This window comes from Pseudophryne corroboree, chromosome 12 (assembly GCF_028390025.1).
Source record: "Pseudophryne corroboree isolate aPseCor3 chromosome 12, aPseCor3.hap2, whole genome shotgun sequence".
Lineage (NCBI taxonomy): Eukaryota > Metazoa > Chordata > Amphibia > Anura > Myobatrachidae > Pseudophryne > Pseudophryne corroboree.
In genome coordinates, this window is record NC_086455.1 from 136,561,528 (window position 1) to 136,580,981 (window position 19,454).

General features: G+C 47.1%; 1 long non-coding RNA gene across 1 annotated transcript in view; it reads right to left on the minus strand.

Annotated features, from left to right (window-relative positions):
* LOC134980995 (uncharacterized) overlaps window positions 1-15,817 on the minus strand; it is a 275,127-nt gene extending 259,310 nt beyond the window's left edge. The window contains exon 1 of the long non-coding RNA XR_010190500.1: window positions 15,691-15,817. This is a non-coding gene — a long non-coding RNA (uncharacterized LOC134980995). The remainder of the gene's footprint in view (window positions 1-15,690) is intronic.
* Between the last annotated feature and the right edge of the window lie 3,637 nt (window positions 15,818-19,454).

A 19,454-nucleotide genomic window follows, 5' to 3' on the forward strand; every position in this document is an offset into this window, starting at 1 on the left:
GTGGCACTGCAGTGTCAGACAGGATGGCACTTCAAAAAATAGTCCCCAAACAGCACATGATGCAAAGAAAAAAGAGCTGCAAATTTACTTGGCGCAGACACACTGCGAACATTGCGCATGCACAGTTTGCGACTAATCGCTCCGTAGCGGAAAAAAATAACGAGCGAACAACTCGGAATGAGGGCCATGGTTTTGCCCAACTGCTAAAAAATTTCTTGCTGCGATCAACTTGGAATTACCCCCAATATACATACAGACAGTTATCAGGCACACAGGCAGTGGCAGTTACTTACTGACTGTGCGACAGTCAGAATTGCTGTCTGTTGGCTCCTGCTTTGGCTTCTGGGGCTAGGGCTGGAGGAGGTCCCGGAGGTGGAGCCGTCAGTGGTGACTGACGGCCCGGCCCTGCAAAGGCTTATGGGGGGACTGCTGCAGCTGCACATGCGCAGCAGCTCCCCCAGCAGCCATTTTTCATTTAGCTCAGTTAAAGCTGAGCTCCGATCACGGCAACTGCCCAGCATGGGGGGTGATGGTGGCCACTGAGGGGGATGACCGGACCAGCCAAACGGAATCTGGTCCGGCGTACCAATCCGCCCCTGCTGGGATGTATAGTTCCACAACAGCTGGAGGGCCGAAGGTTGAAGACCCATGGTTTAGTACAGGGGTAGCCAACCCTGGTCCTCGAGAGCTAGCAACAGTTAACGTTTTCCCGGTCTCCTCACAGAATCACAAGTGAAGTAATTAACTCCACCTGTGGATCTTTTAAAATGTGTCAGTGAGTAATGAGTGCACCTGTGCACCTGCTAGGTGAGCTGGAAAACGTGAACTGTTGGTAGCTCTTGAGGACCAGGGTTGGCTACCATTGGTCTAGTGCACAGGTTCTCAAACTCGGTCCTCAGGACCCCACACAGTGCATGTTTTGTAGGTCTCCTCACAGAATTGCAAGTGAAGTAATTAGTAGAGATGAGCGCCTGAAATTTTTCGGGTTTTGTGTTTTGGTTTTGGGTTCGGTTCCGCGGCCGTGTTTTGGGTTCGACCGCGTTTTGGCAAAACCTCACCGAATTTTTTTTGTCGGATTCGGGTGTGTTTTGGATTCGGGTGTTTTTTTAAAAAAACACTAAAAAACAGCTTAAATCATAGAATTTGGGGGTCATTTTGATCCCATATTATTATTAACCTCAAAAACCATAATTTCCACTCATTTTCAGTCTATTCTGAATACCTCACACCTCACAATATTATTTTTAGTCCTAAAATTTGCACCAAGGTCGCTGGATGACTAAGCTAAGCGACACTAGTGGCCGACACAAACACCTGGCCCATCTAGGAGTGGCACTGCAGTGTCACGCAGGATGTCCCTTCCAAAAAACCCTCCCCAATCAGCACATGACGCAAAGAAAAAAAGAGGCGCAATGAGGTAGCTGACTGTGTGAGTAAGATAAGCGACCCTAGTGGCCGACACAAACACCGGGCCCATTTAGGAGTGGCACTGCAGTGTCACGCAGGATGTCCCTTCCAAAAAACCCTCCCCAATCAGCACATGACGCAAAGAAAAAAAGAGGCGCAATGAGGTAGCTGACTGTGTGAGTAAGATTAGCGACCCTAGTGGCCGACACAAACACCGGGCCCATCTAGGAGTGGCACTGCAGTGTCACGCAGGATGTCCCTTCCAAAAAACCCTCCCCAATCAGCACATGACGCAAAGAAAAAAAGAGGCGCAATGAGGTAGCTGACTGTGTGAGTAAGATTAGCGACCCTAGTGGCCGACACAAACACCGGGCCCATTTAGGAGTGGCACTGCAGTGTCACGCAGGATGTCCCTTCCAAAAAACCCTCCCCAATCAGCACATGACGCAAAGAAAAAAAGAGGCGCAATGAGGTAGCTGACTGTGTGAGTAAGATTAGCGACCCTAGTGGCCGACACAAACACCGGGCCCATTTAGGAGTGGCACTGCAGTGTCACGCAGGATGTCCCTTCCAAAAAACCCTCCCCAAACAGCACATGACGCAAAGAAAAAGAAAAGAAAAAAGAGGTGCAAGATGGAATTGTCCTTGGGCCCTCCCACCCACCCTTATGTTGTATAAACAAAACAGGACATGCACACTTTAACCAACCCATCATTTCAGTGACAGGGTCTGCCACACGACTGTGACTGATATGACGGGTTGGTTTGGACCCCCCCCAAAAAAGAAGCAATTAATCTCTCCTTGCACAAACTGGCTCTACAGAGGCAAGATGTCCACCTCATCATCACCCTCCGATATATCACCGTGTACATCCCCCTCCTCACAGATTATCAATTCGTCCCCACTGGAATCCACCATCTCAGCTCCCTGTGTACTTTGTGGAGGCAATTGCTGCTGGTCATAATTGATTATAATTCATTTTAATGAACATCATCTTCTCCACATTTTCTGGATGTAACCTCGTACGCCGATTGCTGACAAGGTGAGCGGCGGCACTAAACACTCTTTCGGAGTACACACTTGTGGGAGGGCAACTTAGGTAGAATAAAGCCAGTTTGTGCAATGGCCTCCAAATTGCCTCTTTTTCCTGCCAATATAAGTATGGACTGTGTGACGTGCCTACTTGGATGCGGTCACTCATATAATCCTCCACCATTCTTTCAATGGTGAGAGAATCATATGCAGTGACAGTAGACGACATGTCCGTAATCGTTGTCAGGTCCTTCAGTCCGGACCAGATGTCAGCATCAGCAGTCGCTCCAGACTGCCCTGCATCACCGCCAGCGGGTGGGCTCGGAATTCTGAGCCTTTTCCTCGCACCCCCAGTTGCGGGAGAATGTGAAGGAGGAGATGTTGACAGGTCGCGTTCCGCTTGACTTGACAATTTTCTCACCAGCAGGTCTTTCAACCCCAGCAGACTTGTGTCTGCCGGAAAGAGAGATCCAAGGTAGGCTTTAAATCTAGGATCGAGCACGGTGGCCAAAATGTAGTGCTCTGATTTCAACAGATTGACCACCCGTGAATCCTTGTTAAGCGAATTAAGGGCTCCATCCACAAGTCCCACATGCCTAGCGGAATCGCTCCGTGTTAGCTCCTCCTTCAATGTCTCCAGCTTCTTCTGCAAAAGCCTGATGAGGGGAATGACCTGACTCAAGCTGGCAGTGTCTGAACTGACTTCACGTGTGGCAAGTTCAAAGGGCATCAGAACCTTGCACAACGTTGAAATCATTCTCCACTGCGCTTGAGACAGGTGCATTCCACCTCCTATATCGTGCTCAATTGTATAGGCTTGAATGGCCTTTTGCTGCTCCTCCAACCTCTGAAGCATATAGAGGGTTGAATTCCACCTCGTTACCACTTCTTGCTTCAGATGATGGCAGGGCAGGTTCAGTAGTTTTTGGTGGTGCTCCAGTCTTCTGTACGTGGTGCCTGTACGCCGAAAGTGTCCCGCAATTTTTCTGGCCACCGACAGCATCTCTTGCACGCCCCTGTCGTTTTTTAAATAATTCTGCACCACCAAATTCAAGGTATGTGCAAAACATGGGACGTGCTGGAATTTGCCCATATTTAATGCACACACAATATTGCTGGCGTTGTCCGATGCCACAAATCCACAGGAGAGTCCAATTGGGGTAAGCCATTCCGTGATGATCTTCCTCAGTTGCCGTAAGAGGTTTTCAGCTGTGTGCGTATTCTGGAAACCGGTGATACAAAGCGTAGCCTGCCTAGGAAAGAGTTGGCGTTTGCGAGATGCTGCTACTGGTGCCGCCGCTGCTGTTCTTGCGGCGGGAGTCCATACATCTACCCAGTGGGCTGTCACAGTCATATAGTCCTGACCCTGCCCTGCTCCACTTGTCCACATGTCCGTGGTTAAGTGGACATTGGGTACAGCTGCATTTTTTAGGACACTGGTGACTCTTTTTCTGAGGTCTGTGTAAATTTTCGGTATCGCCTGCCTAGAGAAATGGAACCTAGATGGTATTTGGTACCGGGGACACAGTACCTCCAACAAGTCTCTAGTTGGCTCTGCAGTAATGATGGATACCGGAACCACGTTTCTCACCACCCAGGATGCCAAGGCCTCAGTTATCCGCTTTGCAGTAGGATGACTGCTGTGATATTTCATCTTCCTCGCAAAGGACTGTTGGACAGTCAATTGCTTGGTGGAAGTAGTAAAAGTGGTCTTACGACTTCCCCTCTGGGATGACCATCGACTCCCAGCAGCAACAACAGCAGCGCCAGCAGCAGTAGGCGTTACACGCAAGGATGCATCGGAGGAATCCCAGGCAGGAGAGGAATCGTCAGAATTGCCAGTGACATGGCCTGCAGGACTATTGGCATTCCTGGGGAAGGAGGAAATTGACACTGAGGGAGTTGGTGGGGTGGTTTGCGTGAGCTTGGTTACAAGAGGAAGGGATTTACTGGTCAGTGGACTGCTTCCGCTGTCACCCAAAGTTTTTGAACTTGTCACTGTCTTATTATGAATGCGCTGCAGGTGACGTATAAGGGAGGATGTTCCGAGGTGGTTAACGTCCTTACCCCTACTTATTACAGCTTGACAAAGGGAACACACGGCTTGACACCTGTTGTCCGCATTTCTGTTGAAATACCTCCACACCGAAGAGCTGATTTTTTTGGTATTTTCACCTGGCATGTCAACGGCCATATTCCTCCCACCGACAACAGGTGTCTCCCCGGGTGCCTGACTTAAACAAACCACCTCACCATCAGAATCCTCCTGGTCAATTTCCTCCCCAGCGCCAGCAACACCCATATCCTCCTCATCCTGGTGTACTTCAACACTGACATCTTCAATCTGACTATCAGGAACTGGACTGCGGGTGCTCCTTCCAGCACTTGCAGGGGGCGTGCAAATGGTGGAAGGCGCATGCTCTTCACGTCCAGTGTTGGGAAGGTCAGGCATCGCAACCGACACAATTGGACTCTCCTTGTGGATTTGGGATTTCGAAGAATGCACAGTTCTTTGCTGTGCTTTTGCCAGCTTGAGTCTTTTCATTTTTCTAGCGAGAGGCTGAGTGCTTCCATCCTCATGTGAAGCTGAACCACTAGCCATGAACATAGGCCAGGGCCTCAGCCGTTCCTTGCCACTCCGTGTGGTAAATGGCATTTCTCTATCGTCCTAGTGGATGCTGGGGTTCCTGAAAGGACCATGGGGAATAGCGGCTCCGCAGGAGACAGGGCACAAAAAGTAAAGCTTTAGGATCAGGTGGTGTGCACTGGCTCCTCCCCCTATGACCCTCCTCCAAGCCAGTTAGATTTTGTGCCCGGCCGAGAAGGGTGCAATTCTAGGTGGCTCTCATAAAGAGCTGCTTAGAGAGTTTAGCTTAGGTTTTTTATTTTACAGTGATTCCTGCTGGCAACAGGATCACTGCAACGAGGGACAGAGGGGAGAAGAAGTGAACTCACCTGCGTGCAGGATGGATTGGCTTCTTGGCTACTGGACATCAGCTCCAGAGGGACGATCACAGGTACAGCCTGGATGGTCACCGGAGCCACGCCGCCGGCCCCCTCACAGATGCTGAAGCAAGAAGAGGTCCAGAATCGGCGGCTGAAGACTCCTGCAGTCTTCTTAAGGTAGCGCACAGCACTGCAGCTGTGCGCCATTTTCCTCTCAGCACACTTCACACGGCAGTCACTGAGGGTGCAGGGCGCTGGGGGGGGGCGCCCTGGGAGGCAAATGAAAACCTTTAAAAAGGCTAAAAATACCTCACATATAGCCCCAGAGGCTATATGGAGATATTTACCCCTGCCTAAATGTACTAAATAGCGGGAGACGAGCCCGCCGGAAAAGGGGCGGGGCCTATCTCCTCAGCACACGGCGCCATTTTCTGTCACAGCTCCGCTGGTCAGGAAGGCTCCCAGGTCTCTCCCCTGCACTGCACTACAGAAACAGGGTATAACAGAGAGGGGGGGCAAAATAAATGGCTATATATATATTAATATAAAAGCAGCTATAAGGGAGCACTTAATCATAAGGCTATCCCTGTCATATATAGCGCTTTTTGGTGTGTGCTGGCAGACTCTCCCTCTGTCTCCCCAAAGGGCTAGTGGGTCCTGTCTTCGTATAGAGCATTCCCTGTGTGTCTGCTGTGTGTCGGTACGTGTGTGTCGACATGTATGAGGACGATATTGGCGTGGAGGCGGAGCAATTGCCTGTAATGGTGATGTCACTCTCTAGGGAGTCGACACCGGAATGGATGGCTTATTTAGGAAATTACGTGATAATGTCAACACGCTGCAAAGTCGGTTGACGACATGAGACGGCCGACAAACAATTAGTACGGTCCAGACGTCTCAAAAACACCGTCAAGGGTTTTTAAAACGCCCGTTTACTTTAGTCGGTCGACACAGACACAGACAGGGACACTGAATCCAGTGTCGACGGTGAATAAACAAACGTATTCCTTATTAGGGCCACACGTTAAAGGCAATGAAGGAGGTGTTACGTATTTCTGATACTACAAGTACCACAAAAGAGGGTATTATGTGGGATGTGAAAAAACTACCATAGTTTTTCCTGAATCAGATAAATTAAATAAAGTGTGTGATGATGCGTGGGTTCCCCCCGATAGAAAATTATGGGCGGTATACCCTTTCCCGCCAGAAGTTAGGGCGCGTTGGGAAACACCTCTTAAGGTGGATAAGGCGCTCACACGCTTATCAAAACAAGTGGCGGTACCGTCTATAGATAGGGCCGTCCTCAAGGACCAGCTGACAAGGCTGGAAAATATAATAAAAAGTATATACACACATACTGGTGTTATACTGCGGCCAGCGATCGCCTCAGCCTGGATGTGCAGAGCTAGGGTGGCTTGGTCGGATTCCCTGACTAAAAATATTGATACCCTTGACAGGGACAATATTTTATTGACTATAGAGCATTTCTATATATGCGAGATGCACAGAGGGATATTTGCACTCTGGCATCATGAATAAACGCGATGTCCATAACTGCCAGAAGATGTTATGGACACGACAGTGGTCAGGTGATGCAGATTCCAAACGGCACAGTATGGCCGTATAAAGGAAGAGGACTTGTTTGGGGTCGGTCCATCGGACCTGGTGGTCACGGCAACTGCTGGAAAATCCACCGTTTTTTACCCTAAGTCACATCTCTGCAGAAAAAGACACCGTCTTTTCAGCCTCAGTCCTCTCGTCCCTATAAGATCATATCTGCCCAGGGATAGAGGAAAGGGAAGAAGACTGCAGCTGGCAGCCCATTCCCAGGAACAGAAGCGTTCCACCGCGTCTGACAAGTTCTCAGCATGGCGCTGAGACCGTACAGGACCCCTGGATCCTACAAGTAGTATCCCGGGGGTACAGATGGGAATGTCGAGACGTTTCCCCTTCGCAGGCTCCTGAAGTCTGCTTTACCAAGTCTCCCTCCGACAAGGAGGTAGTATGGGAAAAAATTCACAAGCTGTATTCCCAGCAGGTGATAATTAAATTACCCCTCCTACTACAGAAAAGGGGTATTATTCCACACTATATTGTGGTACTGAAGCCAGAAGGCTAGGTGAGACTTATTCTAAAAATTTTTTTTTGAACACTTACAAAGGTTCAAATTAAGATGAAGTCACTCAGAGCAGTGATAACGAACCAGGAAGAAGGGGACTATATAGTGTCCCGGGACATCAGGGATGCTTACCTCTATGTCCCAAATTTGCCCTTCTCACTAAGGGTACCTCAGGTTCGTGGTGCAGAACTGTCACTATCAGTTTCAGACGCTGCCGTTTGGATTGTCCACGGCACCCCGGGGTCTTTACCAAGGTAATGGCCGAAATGATGATTCTTCTTCGAAGAAAAGGCGTCTTAATTATCCCTTACTTGGACGATCTCCTGATAGGGGCATAGTCCAGGGAACAGTTGGAGGTCGGAGTAGCACTATCTCGGATACTGCTACAATCAGCACAGGTGGATTCTAAATATTCCAAAATCGCAGCTGATCCCGACGACACGTCTGCTGTGCCTAGGGATGATTCTGGACACAGTCCAGAAAAAGGTGTTTCTCCCGGAAGAGAAAGCCAGGGAGTTATCCGAGCAAGTCAGGAACCTCCTAAAAACAGTGCATCATTGCACAAGGGTCCTGGTAAAAATGGTGGCTTCCTACGAAGCAATTCCATTCGGCAGATTTCACGTAAGAACTTTTCAGTGGGATCTGCTGGACAAATGGTCCGGATCGCATCTTCAGATGCATCAGCGGATAACCCAATATCCAAGGACAAGGGTGTCTCTCCTGTGGTGGTTATAGAGTGCTCATCTTCTAGAGGGCCGCAGATTCGGCATTCAGGATTGGATGCTGGTAACCACGGAGCCCAGCCTGAGAGGCTGGGGAGCAGTCACACAAGGGAAAAATTTCCAGGGAGTGTGATCAAGTATGGAGACTTTTCTCCACATAAATATACTGGAGCTAAGGGTAAATTTATAATGCTCTAAGCTTAGCAAGACCTCTGCTTCAAGGTCAGCCGGTATTGATCCAGTGGGAAAAACATCACGGCAGTCGCCCACGTAAACAGACAGGGCGACACAAGAAGCAGGAGGGCAATGGCAGAAACTGCAAGGACTTTTCGCTGGGCGGAAAATCATGTGATAACACTGTCAGCAGTTTTTCATCCCGGGAATGGAAACTGGGAAGCAGACTTCCTCAGCACGACCTCCACCCGGGAGAGTGGAAACTTCATTGAGAAGTTTTTTCCACATGATTGTAAACCGTTGGGAAATACCAAAGGTGGACATGATGGCGTCCCGTCTGAACAAAAAACGGGACAGGTATTGCGCCAGGTCAAGAGACTCTCAGGCAATAGATGTGGACGTTCTGGTAACACCGTGGGTGTACCAGTCGGTGTATGTGTTCCCTCCTCTGCTTCTCATACCTAAGGTGCTGAGAATTATAAGACGTAGAGGAGTAAGAACTATACTCATGGCTCCGGATTGGCCAAGAAGGACTTGGTACCCGGAACTTCAAGAGATGCTTACAGAGGTCTTATGGCCTCTGCCGCTAAGAAGGGACTTGCTTCAGCAAGTACCATGTCTGTTCCAAGACTTACCGCAGCTGCGTTTGTCGGCATGGCGATGGAAAGCCGGATCCTAAGGGAAAAAAGGCATTCCGGAAGAGGTCATTCCTACCCTGGTCAAAGCCAGAAAGGAGGTGACCGCACAACATTATCACCACGTGTGGCGAAAATATGTTGCGTGGTGTGAGGCCAGGAAGGCCCCACAAAGAAATTTCAACTCGGTCGTTTCCTGCATTTCCTGCAAACAGGAGTGTCTATGGGCCTCAAATTGGGGTCCATTAAGGTTCAAATTCGGCCCTGTAAATTTTCTTCCAGAAAGAATTGGCTTCAGTTCCTGAAGTCCAGAAGTTTGTCAAGGGAGTATTGCATATACAAACCCCTTTTTTGTGCCTCCAGTGGCACTGTGGGATCTCAACGTTGTTCTGGGATTCCTCAAATCACATTGGTTTAAAACCAGTCAAATATGTGGATTTGAAGCATCTCACATAAAAAGTGACCATGCTCTTGGCCCTGGCTTGGACCAGGCGAGTGTCAAATTGGTGGTTTTTTTCTCAAAAAAGCCCATATCTGTTTGTCCATTCGGACAGGGCAGAGCTGCGGACTCGTCCCCAGTTCTCTCCCTAAGGTGGTGTCAGTGTTTCACCTGAACCAGCTTATTGTGGTGCCTTGCACCTACTAGGGACTTGGAGGACTCCAAGTTGCTAGAAGTTGTCAGGGCCCTGAAAATATGTTCCAGGACAGCTGGAGTCAGAAAATCTGACTCGCTGTTTATACTGTATGCACCCAACAAGTTGGGTGCGCCTGCTTCTAAGCAGTCGATTGCTCGTTGGATTTGTAACACAATTCAACTTGCACATTCTGAGGCAGGCCTGCCACAGTCTAAATCGGTTAAGGCCCATTCCACAAGGAAGGTGGGCTCATCTTGGGCGGCTGCCCGAGAGGTCTCGGCATTACAACTCTGCCGAGCAGATACGTGGTCAGGGGAGAACACGTTTGTAAAATTCTACAAATTTGATATCCTGGCAAAAGAGGACCTGGAGTTCTCTCATTCGGTGCTGCAGAGTCATCCGCACTCTCCCGCCCGTTTGGGAGCTTTGGTATAATCCCCATGGTCCTTTCAGGAACCCCAGCATCCACTAGGACGATAGAGAAAATAAGAATTTACTTACCGATAATTCTATTTCTCGGAGTCCGTAGTGGATGCTGGGCGCCCATCCCAAGTGCGGATTATCTGCAATACTTGTACATAGTTACAAAAATCGGGTTATTATTGTTGTGAGCCATCTTTTCAGAGGCTCCGCTGTTATCATACTGTTAACTGGGTTTAGATCACAAGTAGTACGGTGTGATTGGTGTGGCTGGTATGAGTCTTACCCGGGATTCAAAATTCCTCCCTTATTGTGTACGCTCGTCCGGGCACAGTACCTAACTGGCTTGGAGGAGGGTCATAGGGGGAGGAGCCAGTGCACACCACCTGATCCTAAAGCTTTACTTTTTGTGCCCTGTCTCCTGCGGAGCCGCTATTCCCCATGGTCCTTTCAGGAACCCCAGCATCCACTACGGACTCCGAGAAATAGAATTATCGGTAAGTAAATTCTTATTATTGGCAAGTTTACGCTTCTCCTCCGACAATTTTATTTTAGGTTTTGGAGTCCTTTTTTTACTGATATTTGGTGTTTTGGATTTGACATGCTCTGTACTATGACATTGGGCATCGGCCTTGGCAGACGACGTTGCTGGCATTTCATCGTCTCGGCCATGACTAGTGGCAGCAGCTTCAGCACGAGGTGGAAGTGGATCTTGATCTTTCCCTAATTTTGGAACCTCAACATTTTTGTTCTCCATATTTTAATAGGCACAACTAAAAGGCACCTCAGGTAAACAATGGAGATGGATGGATACTAGTATACAATTATGGACGGACTGCCGAGTGCCGACACAGAGGTAGCCACAGCCGTGAACTACCGTACTGTACTGTGTCTGCTGCTAATATAGACTGGTTGATAAAGAGATGTCGTAGTATGTATGTATGAAGAAGAAAGAAAAAAAAACCATGGTTAGGTGGTATACAATTATGGACGGACTGCCGAGTGCCGACACAGAGGTAGCCACAGCCGTGAACTACCGTACTGTACTGTGTCTGCTGCTAATATAGACTGGTTGATAAAGAGATGTCGTAGTATGTATGTATGAAGAAGAAAGAAAAAAAACCCACGGGTAGGTGGTATACAATTATGGACGGACTGCCGAGTGCCGACACAGAGGTAGCCACAGCCGTGAACTACCGTACTGTACTGTGTCTGCTGCTAATATAGACTGGTTGATAAAGAGATGTCGTAGTATGTATGTATAAAGAAGAAAGAAAAAAAAAACACGGTTAGGTGGTATACAATTATGGACGGACTGCCGAGTGCCGACACAGAGGTAGCCACAGCCGTGAACTACCGTACTGTACTGTGTCTGCTGCTAATATAGACTGGTTGATAAAGAGATGTAGTAGTATGTATGTATAAAGAAGAAAGAAAAAAAAAACACGGGTAGGTGGTATACAATTATGGATGGACTGCCGAGTGCCGACACAGAGGTAGCTACAGCCGTGAACTACCGTACTGTGTCTGCTGCGACTGGATGATAAATAATGATATAAAAAATGTATATATATCACTACTGCAGCCGGACAGGTATATATATTATATAATGACGGACCTGCTGGACACTGTCTGTCAGCAGAATGAGTTTTTTATAGAATAAAAAAAAAAACACCACACAAGTGAAGTCACACGACGAGTGTTTAACTTTTTCAGGCAATCACAATATAGTATACTACTAACTATACTGGTGGTCAGTGTGGTCAGGTCACTGGTCAGTCACACTGGCAGTGGCACTCCAGCAGCAAAAGTGTGCACTGTTTAATTTTAATATAATATGTACTCCTGGCTCCTGCTATAACCTATAACTGGCACTGCAGTGCTCCCCAGTCTCCCCCACAATTATAAGCTGTGTGAGCTGAGCACAGTCAGATATATAATATATACATAGATGATGCAGCACACTGGGCTGAGCAGTGCACACAGATATGGTATGTGACTGTCTTGTACTCCTGGCTCCTGCTATAACCTATAACTGGCACTGCAGTGCTCCCCAGTCTCCCCCACAATTATAAGCTGTGTGAGCTGAGCACAGTCAGATATATAATATATACATAGATGATGCAGGCATGCAGCACACTGGGCTGAGCAGTGCACACAGATATGGTATGTGACTGAGTCACTGTGTGTACCGTTTTTTTCAGGCAGAGAACGGATATATTAAATAAAACAACTGCACTGCTGGTGGTCACTGTGGTCAGTCACTAAACTCTGCACTCTCTTCTACAGTATCAGCCTCAGGTCAATCTCTCTCTCTCTCTCTCCTAATCTAAATGGAGAGGACGCCAGCCACGTCCTCTCCCTATCAATCTCAATGCACGTGTGAAAATGGCGGCGACGCGCGGCTCCTTATATAGAATCCGAGTCTCGCAAGAATCCGACAGCGTCATGATGACGTTCGGGCGCGCTCCGGTTAACCGAGCAAGGCGGGAAGATCCGAGTTGCTCGGACCCGTGAAAAAAAACATGAAGTTCGTGCGGGTTCGGATTCAGAGAAACCGAACCCGCTCATCTCTAGTAATTAGCTCCACCTGTGGACCTTTTAAAATGTGTCAGGGAGTAATTAATACACCTGTGCACCTGCTGGGTTACCTGCAAAACACGCACTGTGTGGGGTCCTGAGGACAGAGTTTGAGAACCCCTGGTCTAGTGCATAGTTCTTCAACCTGCAGCCCTCCAGCTGCTGTGGAACTGCACATCCCAGAATGCCCTGCCACAGTTTTGCTATTAAGGTATGCTAAAACTGAACAGGGCATGCTGGGATGTGTAGTTCCACAACAGCTGGAGGGCCACAGGTTGAAGACCCATGGTCTCTAGTGTGTCAGCTTTTGGTTTACCCAGACAAGTTCCCTGACAGCCATAAGGGGGCAGTGCATCACCCTTTCACCAAAGACAAAATTGGCTTGTGTCAAGTGTATTGGTTTCCAGTATAACAAGTGTGTCCTTTACTTTCTGTAGAACATTTAACTTTTCCACTTCTAATTTATTGCTTTGCAAAGTATTTTTTTTCTTTGTTAGATTATTTGTACAAGGGGGGTCATTCCGAGTTGTTCGCTCGTTATTTTTTTGTCGCAACGGAGCGATTAGTCGCTAGTGCGCATGCGCAATGTCCGCAGTGCGACTGCGCCAAGTAAATTTGCTATGCAGTTAGGAATTTTACTCACGGCATTACAAGGTTTTTTCTTCGTTCTGGTGATCGTAATGTGATTGACAGGAAGTGGGTGTTTCTGGGCGGAAACTGGCCGTTTTATGGGAGTGTGTGAAAAAACGCTACCGTTTCTGGGAAAAACGCGGGAGTGGCTGGAGAAACGGAGGAGTGTCTGAGCGAACGCTGGGTGTGTTTGTGACGTCAAACCAGGAACGACAAGCACTGAACTGATCGCACTGGAAGAGTAAGTCTCGAGCTACTCAGAAACTGCACAGAGAAGTCTCTTCGCAATATTGCGAATCTTTCGTTCGCAATTTTGATAAGCTAAGATTCACTCCCAGTAGGCGGCGGCTTAGCGTGTGCAAAGCTGCTAAAAGCAGCTTGCGAGCGAACAACTCGGAATGACCCCCATTGTTTGTTACTCATGTATTAATATAATCAGGAAGAAAGCAGTTTATTTGGTTGTCATTGGATATATTAAAGTCATACTTGCCTACCTGACCCTCTCCATGAGGGAGAAAATGCTCTGTTCCTGGACTTTCCTGGTAATGTATGATTGCCATCACCTGTGGTGAAACACCTTTCTTATCAATTAACTAGCTCACCACAGGTGATGGCAATTAAACATTACCAGTAGAGTCCAGGAACAGAGCATTTTCTCCCTCATGGGGAGGGTCAGGTAGGCAAGTATGATTAAAGTTAACTACTGTCTGGGTAACATTGTATGACAGCAGAAAGCACAGCAGATATGTTACATCATGGTGCATAACTCCCCCATATTGCTACGGACATACCCCGCTGAACAATCAGATTTATTTTAATTATTCTAGAACTAGGAAACTAAGAAAACATTCATTTGAATGAGAACACATGGTGCATTCCTTAAGGAGCACAATGCAATCACAGCAGGCTGAAAATAATGCAGGCGTTGGAATTATTGATCCTGGTGTCTGCATGCCTGTGCTATTTACAAGTGGCAGCATGAAACGTAGCTCACAGCAAAACCATGGAAAATAATGCCTGTTTATATCTCTGACCCATGGATTACACAACAATCCTCATTTCATGATTTTCAAAATCTGTGACTTGAGAAAAGTTAAAGAAAATGCTTCTCTTGTGTAAATCAGTGGTTCTTAACCTCTGCCCTCAAGTGTTCCCAACAGGTCATGTGATGAGGATTTCTGTCTGTGGAAGTAGGTGGGATAATTACTGACTCAGCAAAATAGATCAGCTCACCTGGGCAGGATTACAGAAAGCCACACAACAGGACCTGTTGGTGTTACTTGTGGACCTGCTGGGCTGTGCAGAGACTGCACAAAAATCAGTTTGTGCAGCTCTGCTACACATGCGTTCGCACACTTGCACAGCTACAATACGCTCCCCCAGTGGCTGGCGACTCTCTGATTGCAGGGCTGCAAAAATCGCTGCCCAGCGATCAGGTCTGAATTAGGCCCTATGTGTGCACAACGGTGAGCATGTATCTAAACTACATAAAATAAAGGATGCGCAGTGTATATGTAACAATGCATCATTTCATATATACTCCTAAATATTAATTATTAAAGTTATTTATATAGCAGCTGCATATTCAGTTGCATGTTATGTATCTGTGACCCCAGAGCCGGCCGTAACCAATAGGATGCCCTAGGCAAGATTTTGTCTGGTGCCCCCTAGCACCGCCACAAGTTCTGCATGAGATGCCTGGCATGAGTCAGCTGGCAGCTCTGCTAACGTCGGGCGCCTTTTGTTTATGAAAATGCATCTTATTTGCATTACTATGTGGCTAGGAGGCACAAGCAGCTTCTGCTGATTAAAATAATATGCAGCATACCTATATTCTGTGTGCGACTGTGGCTGTATCTGCATACGAAATGCTACATTACAGTGATTTCCAGGAATACACTGCAACGTAGCATTTCATATACAGATACAGCCGCAGTCACACACAGAATATAGGCATGCTGCATATCATTTTAATCAGCAGAAGCTGCTGGTGCCCCTAAGCATACCAAATGCCCTAGGCACTTGCCTGGTTTGCCTATGCCTAAGGCCGGCTCTGTGTGACCCTATATACACTTGCTGGATGAGGATGCCATGTATTGAGGTACTATAGATCTGTTATAGTCATAATAACAATGCTCAAAAAAGAAAAGGTCCAAAATATTTCCAATCACTATCATATTCTAAAAGCTTACTATATATATATATATATATATATATATATATATATATATATATATAGTCCTAGCCATCAGCATTAATTAGAAATAAATAGCCCAATATATCAAGTAGGAGATGGTTACTCTGTGTTGACTTTGCACGGGTTAATTTAAGGAAGGAAACTAAAATCAATATTAATGGAATAAACAAATCCGAAACAACTGGCTACTTACTCCGCAAGCACAGCAGAACTAGATCCAGGTATGTTCCACACGCCTCAAGTAGAGGGCAGAGGGACAAACCATTCCTCTAAACAGATCAATGATTTCCTTACCAACCCGGATACTGTATGCTGCTTCAGCAGTGTCTTCTATCAGTACCTCACAGGCCCCAGAAATTCACCGCATCTGCTGCTGATTTAGCAGTAGAAACACTCTAATGAAACAGGTTTATGGCAAGCACAGGGAAAGACAGAATAACAGAGTTTTAGCTTGATGTGCACTAGCCGGGAGGATAAATCCATGAAAATGTACTTAATCTCTATGCTAACAATAATGTGCACATGTACAGCAGAATGGCATAGCTGCCAATAACAATTTACAGATTCATAAAAAATGTATACCCAGTATAAAACAATACATTAATTATCCCGTCACCACTTTATTTACATAAATCACAGCTCATTTATTTAATCAGCAGGAAACAGAAAATCCAAAGTACACACATCTTTCTCTTAAGCTTGTCTGCTGCAATTCTGGAAGAAATAAAAATGTATGTGTAAAAATCCTACCATCCTCCATGGTAATTAAGCAAACAGACTATGATTTACACAGGTTCTGTGGTTTATTAAAACTAGTGATGAGCGGGTTTGGTTCCTCGGAATCCGAACCCCCCCGAACTTCACCCATTTTACACGGGTCCGAGGCATACTCGGATTCTCCCGTATTGCTCGGTTAACCCGAGCGCGCCCGACCGTCATCATCCCGCTGTCGGATTCTCGCGAGATTCGGATTCTATATAAGGAGCCGCGCGTCGCCGCCATTTTTCACTCGTGCATTGGAAATGATAGTGAGAGGACGTGGCTGGCGTCCTCTCACTTTGTTTCAGGGGGCTGCAAATATCTTTATTCTGGGGACCAGCAGTATTATAGGAGGAGTACAGTGCAGAGTTTTGCTGACCAGTGACCACCAGTATTATACGTTCTCTGCCTGAAAAACGCTCCATATCTGTGCTCAGTGTGCTGCATATATCTGTGCTCACACTGCTTTATTGTGGGGACTGGGGACCAGCAGTATTATATAGGAGGAGTACAGTGCAGAGTTTTGCTGACCAGTGACCACCAGTATTATACGTTCTCTGCCTGAAAAACGCTCCATATCTGTGCTCAGTGTGCTGCATATATCTGTGCTCACACTGCTTTATTGTGGGGACTGGGGACCAGCAGTATTATATAGGAGGAGTACAGTGCAGAGTTTTGCTGACCAGTGACCACCAGTATTATACGTTCTCTGCCTGAAAAACGCTCCATATCTGTGCTGCATTGTAGTATGTAGTAGGAGTACAGTGCATAATTTTGCTGACCACCAGTATATAATATATAGGATTACGGTACAGAAGGCCACTGCTCTACTTACCTCTGTGTCGTCAAGTATACTATCCATCCATACCTGTGGTGCATTTCAGTTTTGCACAGTTTGCTGACCACCAGTATATAATATATAGCAGTACGGTACAGTAGGCCACTGCTCTACCTACCTCTGTGTCGTCAAGTATACTATCCATCCATACCTGTGGTGCATTTTAGTTATGCACAGTTTGCTGACCACCAGTATATAATATATAGCAGTACGGTACAGTAGGCCACTGCTCTACCTACCTCTGTGTCGTCAAGTATACTATCCATCCATACCTGTGGTGCATTTCAGTTTTGCACAGTTTGCTGACCACCAGTATATAATATATAGCAGTACGGTACAGTAGGCCACTGCTCTACCTACCTCTGTGTCGTCAAGTATATTATCCATCCATACCTGTGGTGCATTTCAGTTTTGCACAGTTTGCTGACCACCAGTATATAATATATAGCAGTACGGTACAGTAGGCCACTGCTCTACCTACCTCTGTGTCGTCAAGTATACTATCCATCCATACCTGTGGTGCATTTCAGTTGTGCGCAGTATATATAGTAGTAGGCCATTGCTATTGATACTGGCATATAATTCCACACATTAAAAAAATGGAGAACAAAAATGTGGAGGGTAAAATAGGGAATGATCAAGATCCACTTCCACCTCGTGCTGAAGCTGCTGCCACTAGTCATGGCTGAGACGATGAAATGCCATCAACGTCGTCTGCCAAGGCCGATGCCCAATGTCATAGTAGAGAGCATGTAAAATCCAAAAAACAAAAGTTCAGTAAAATGACCCAAAAATCAAAATTAAAAGCGTCTGAGGAGAAGCGTAAACTTGCCAATATGCCATTTACGACACGGAGTGGCAAGGAACGGCTGAGGCCCTGGCCTATGTTCATGGCTAGTGCTTCAGCTTCACATGAGGATGGAAGCACTCATCCTCTCGCTAGAAAAATGAAAAGACTTAAGCTGGCAAAAGCACAGCAAAGAACTGTGCGTTCTTCTAAATCACAAATCCCCAAGGAGAGTCCAATTGTGTCGGCTGCGATGCCTGACCTTCCCAATACTGGACGGGAAGAGGTTGCTCCTTCCACCATTTGCATTTTGCACGCCCCCTGCAAGTGCTGGAAGGTGCACCCACAGTCCAGTTCCTGATAGTCAAATTGAAGATGTCACTGTTGAAGTACACCAGGATGAGGATATGGGTGTTGCTGGCGCTGAGGAAGAAATTGACAAGGAGGATTCTGATGGTGAGTTGGTTTGTTTAAGTCAGGTACCTGGGGAGACACCTGTTGTCCGTGGGATGAATATGGCCATTGACATGCCTGGTCAAATTACAAAAAAAACACAAATGCAGACAACAGGTGTCAAGCCGTGTGTTGCCTTTGTCAAGCTGTAATAAGTAGGGGTAAGGACGTTAACCACCTCGGAACATCCTCCCTTATACGTCACCTGCAGCGCATTCATCATAAGTCAGTGACATGGTTCAAAAACTTTGGATGACAGCGGAAGCAGTCCACTGACCACTAAATTCCTTCCTCTTGTAACCAAGCTCCTGCAAACCACACCACCAACTCCCTCAGTGTCAATTTCCTCCTTACACAAGAAAGCCAATAGTCCTGCAGGCCATGTCACTGGCAAGTCTGACGAGTCCTCTCCTGCCTGGGATTCCTCCGATGCATCCTTGAGTGTAACGCCTACTGCTGCTGGCGCTGCTGTTGTTGCTGCTGGGAGTCGATCGTCATCCCAGAGGGGAAGTCGGAAGACCACTTGTACTACTTCCAGTAACCAACTGACTGTCCAACAGTCCTTTGCGAGGAAGATGAAATATCACAGCAGTCATCCTGCTGCAAAGCGGATAACTGAGGCCTTGGCAGCCTGGGCGGTGAGAAACGTGTTTCCGTTATCCACCGTTTATTCACAGGCAACTACAGACTTGATTGAGGTATTGTGTCCCCGGTACCAAATACCATCTAGGTTCCATTTCTCTAGGCAGGCGATACCGAAAATGTACACAGACCTCAGAAAAAGAGTCACCAGTGTCCTAAAAAATGCAGTTGTACCCAATGTCCACTTAACCACGGACATGTGGACAAGTGGAGCAGGGCAGACTCAGGACTATATGACTGTGACAGCCCACTGGGTAGATGTATTGCATCCCGCAGCAAGAACAGCAGCAGCGGCACCAGTAGCAGCATCTCACAAACGCCAACTCGTTCCTAGGCAGGCTATGCTTTGTATCACCGCTTTCCAGAAGAGGCACACAGCTGACAACCTCTTACGGAAACTGAGGAACATCATCGCAGAATGGCTTACCCCAAATGGACTCTCCTGGGGATTTGTGACATCGGACAACGTCACCAATAT